The following is a 4,741-nucleotide window of genomic DNA, read 5'->3' as shown; positions in this document are numbered from 1 at the left end:
AATAACCGCAAGTAGAATCAATGCAGGGTTTTGTTTCACACAGCAGCAAAATAACGATCTGCATTCATTTTCAGCGAATAGAGTGAGCAACGCAACTTGCCTGGGACATGGCGTAGCAGCGCAGCCGCGTCAAAGATTACTTTGCGCAAAACAAAGAGAAGTTAAACGCAACTTTGGTCTAACAGGAGCCCACACCTTCTCAGAGGCTAGAACCTGACCCCAGCAGTTAGACCGCTCAACTATGTCACCACAGCACAGATTTGCAGCTCACGTATGACATTTTCCAATCATGCTACTGCACACAACTGATGCAAAGGCACCGGAAAATTCTTGAGGAACCCCATTCTTCTTGTCTTTTTTTTTTTGCTGCTTAGCTATGCCCGGCTACAATATCAGTTTTGTGCCAGATGCCGATAGCCTTCTATCAACGCCAATATCAATGCAAAGCCGAACGCATCTTGCGAGATTCGGTTGAGCAACAAATATAATGTGCCAGTGCGAAAGTATATTGTGCTTCGATAAAGAACACTGTACCATATTTCCGGGTTCACCCACATCACTTCTGTCACACACTGAAAACTCACAGTTTTTCCCCTCTGTTACCGAGAATGAAGATTTTATTGAATAAACCCACACGATCACAAAAGAAGATAATTTTCCCTGTGAATTGGGTAATGTCCAGGGAGACTTCATTGATGTTTTCCATGGTATCCTCAGAATTAGGTAATTCTGGTTCAGCTCCATTTGACATGGAGCTGCCCAGGAAGTGACCGTTCTCATTCTGTGACTCTGAACAGTCTTGTTGGTGCAGGATTGGAGTTGGGTTTGCCCCTTTAAAAGTCTTGTCATTTATTATACAAGCGGCTGCACCTACAAACTGATCTCTGGGACTTCCAGTGAAGTGGAAACAATTTGCACTCTAAAACAGGAAACCAGTATCTAAATCAAAGCAGCAGAAGAGAAACCACGTTTTCGGCGTAGCTCAAGCTGCTGGAAGACTGAATAGCTAGGCTTCACCTCAGAAAGTAAAGTTGCAAGAGGGAATGACGCCCAGCGTGGGGCTCAAGCCCATGACCCTGAAATTAAGAGTCTCATGCTCTACCAACTGAGCTAGCTGGGCTCGATGAAATGCCACTTATTTTCCCATTTCACACTGAGCCAAATCCCCTGCAACCTAATTTCAATGTGCCAAAGATGATCCACCTGGAAAAGCACAAGGTTCCATTTCATTCCTCTCAATCACAAATAACATCAGCTACATCTTCCACTTCTCAGCTGTTACTCCTTCAGACCATTATAATCCATTTTCAGCGCTTGTTCCGGGATTTAACGTTCAAAACTCATATTTTAATGTCGGTGCCCTCATCCTTGAGTTGCCCGTGCGACTGTCAGTCACTTTGAGAGACGGTGAATCTGCTTCAATAAACCCAGTTATTTCTGTTACGGACTGTGTGAAATGCGTGTCTGTCTGCCCAGTCTCACTCAATACATTCAGCACTTTGTTTGTTCGGTACATCAGCAAATTCTGCAGTTTCGCATCTGGGGACTGGATTTTCACAGTTCGGTTAAAAAGATTCGAAGATCAAGGAGAATTTGCTGCAGCCGTTGTGAAACGTAGAATGATTTTCGCCCTTTTCCACACGGGACCAACCGTTCAGAAGGAACAGGTTTTCACTCGTTGTATCAAATGACGTTTCCCAAGTGAGGCTCAGAGTAAGTTCCACTCACTTGGAGATTGTATCAATGTTGCTCTGAAGTTTACTGAGCGGGAGAATCTCCCTGTGTTTTCCTGAGCCTGTGCTCCGTGCATTGAGATGTTTGGCCCCGGTTGGAGGATCTTGCCTCCCAAGGATGGACACGAAGCGGCTGACTGAACATAGGAACATAAGAACTAGGAGCAGGAGGAGGCCGTCCGGCCCTTTGAGCCTGCTCCGCCATTCAATAAGATCATGAGTGATCTTTTCGTGGACTCAAATCCACTTACCCGCATTCTCACCGTATCCCTTAATTCCTTTATTGTTCAAAAAAAATCTACTTTATCTTTAAAAACGTTTAATGAAGTAGCGTCAACTACTTCACTGGGCAAGGAATTCCATAGATTAACAACCCTCTGGGTGAAGAAGTTCCTTCTCAATTCAGTCCTCAATCTGCTCCCTCTAATCTTGAGGCTATGCCCTCTTGTCCTAGCTTCACCTGCCAGTAGAAACATCCTCTCTACTTCTATCTTATCTATTCCCTTCATAATTTTGTATGTTTCTATAAGATCCCCCCTCAATCTTCTGAATTTCAATGAATATAATCCCAATCTACTCAGTCTCTCCTCATAAGCCAACCCTCTCGACTCCGGAATCAACCTAGTGAACTTCTTTTGCATCCCCTCCAGTGCCAGTGCATCCTTTCTCAAGTAAGGAGACCAAAACTGCACACAGTACTCCAGGTGTGGCCTCACCAGCACCTTGTACAACTGCAACATAACCTCTCTGCTTTTAATCTCAATCCCTTTAGCAATGAAGGACAAAATTCCATTTGCCTTTCTAATTACTTGTTGTACCTGTAGACCTACTTTCTGTGATTCATGCACAAGGGCACCCAGATCCCTCTGCATAGCAGCATGCTGCAACTTTTTACCATTAAAGTAATAATCCTTTTTACTATTACTCCTACTAAAATGTATGACTTCACATTTATTTACATTGTATTCCATCTGCCAGACCTTTGCCCACTCACTCAATGTATCTGTGTTCCTCTGCAAAATTTCACAGTCCTCTGCACACTTTGCTCTGCCACTCATCTTAGTGTCATCTGCAAACTTTGACACCCTACACGTGGTCCCCAACTCCAAATCATCTATATAAATTGTAAATAATTGCAGTCCCAACACCGATCCCTGAGGCACACCACTCGTCACTGACTGCCAGCTAGAATAGCACTCATTTATCCCCATTCTTTGCTTCCTGTTAGTCAACCAATCCTCTATCCATGCTAATACTTTACCCTTAACGCCATGCATCCTGATCTTATGTAGTAGCCTCATGTGCGGCACCTTGTCGAAGGCCTTTTGGAAATCTCGGTACACCACATCCACTGGGTCCCCATTGTCCACCTTGCTCATAATGTCTTCATAGAATTCCAAAAGATTTGTCAAGCATGACCTGCCCTTCATGAACCCATGCTGCATCTGCCCAATGGGACAATTTCTATCAAGATGCCTTGCTATTTCTTCCTTGATAATAGACTCAAGCATCTTCCCCACTACAGAGGTCAAGCTAACCAGTCTATAATTCCCCATCTTTTGTCTACTTCCCTTTTTAAACAGTGGCGTCACATTTGCTGTTTTCCAATCTGCTGGGACTGCCCCAGAGTCCAGCGAATTTTGGAAAATTACCGCCAGTGCACCTGCTATTTCTCCCGCCATCTCTTTTAGTACCCTGGGATGCATTCCACCAGGGCCAGGAGACTTATCAATCTTTAGCTCCATTAGCTTGCCCAACACTACCTCTTCCATAATAATGATTGTTTCCAGGTCCTCACCTACCTTCGTCTCTTTGTCAATTACTGGCATGTTATTAGTGTCCTCCACTGTGAAGACCAATACAAAATACCTGTTCAATGTCTCGGCCATTTCATCATATCCCATATCTAAATTCCCCTTCTCATCCTCTAAAGGGCCAATGTTTACTGTAGCCACTATTTTTCATTTTATATATTTATAGAAACTTTTGCTATCTGTCTTTATATTCTGTGCTAGTTTTTTCTCATGTTCTATCTTACTTTTCCTTATAGCTCTTTTTGTGGCTTTCTGTTGATCTTTAAAGTTTTCCCAATCTTCTAGTTTCATGCTGTTTTTGGCCACTTTGTATGCCTTCTCTTTCAATTTGATAGCCTCCCTTATTTCTTTAGACACCCATGGCAGATTATCCCTTTTCTTACAGTCCTTCCTTTTCACTGGAATCTGCAGTGGCCGTTTTCTGCTGGCAGCGGAGGATTGAAGAGTGCGGGGTCAAATCCTACTGCTTGTCCCTGTCTCACTCCGTGTGGAGCAGGGGAAGTGAAAATCATTCATGGGTTTATTTGATTCCAATCTCTTCATATATTTCTATGAATTAAATGAAGGTACATGTTGAGAATAACTGTATTAAAACCTGTATGTCCGGGGTCTGACTGGATAACTGTGAAGCTGACAAAGTTTTGAAGCTATCTCCTGAAGGTACAATCCCGATTGACAATCTCCTGTGTCACCGGAAACGTCGATGAGTAGGAAAACATAAAAGGCTGCATTCCTGGGTAGTCTCAAAACACCAGTCTTTCTCTCAATATCCGAATGCACTGACCAATTGCAAAACAGAACCTGTTAACATTAGGCTCTGCAAAAACTCCTGATGCAGGGAATCAGCCTCATTGCGCAGCTGGAGGCCCAACAGTTTTCAGAACTTATCACCGGTTTATGTGTGATGCTTATATGCAGTAGAGTTGGGGTGTTAGCACGGACATGAACAAGAACGATAATATTCACAGTGTGAACAACCAACAAAGATAATCACCGTCACTGCTTCACTTCAAGGTCCCTGATTTGTGAAGCCGTGAGTTTTACTGGCAAAGAAAATACATTTGTCGTCAGGAGGCTGCTTCAGTGTCTCCTCTTTTTTCTGCTCGATCCACCATGAAGTTCCTTTCTGCTGTTCCAGAAGCACTTCTGCTTCTCCTTTTCTTGTATTCTCATCCCTTCATTCACAGTTTGGTC

The 4,741-nt window shown here is 43.5% G+C and overlaps 1 non-coding gene across 1 annotated transcript; it reads right to left on the bottom strand.

Annotated features, from left to right (window-relative positions):
• Positions 1 to 1,047: 1,047 nt before the first annotated feature.
• Positions 1,048 to 1,120, bottom strand: trnak-cuu. The gene has a single exon. It is a non-coding gene; the product is annotated as a tRNA-Lys (tRNA).
• Positions 1,121 to 4,741: the final 3,621 nt, after the last annotated feature.

Source organism: Rhincodon typus, unplaced genomic scaffold (assembly GCF_021869965.1).
Source record: "Rhincodon typus isolate 14 unplaced genomic scaffold, sRhiTyp1.1 hic_rhity00015016, whole genome shotgun sequence".
NCBI classification, from domain to species: domain Eukaryota; kingdom Metazoa; phylum Chordata; class Chondrichthyes; order Orectolobiformes; family Rhincodontidae; genus Rhincodon; species Rhincodon typus.
The sequence above is the reverse complement of the archived record's forward strand: the minus strand, read 5'-3'. Positions and strand labels throughout refer to the sequence as shown.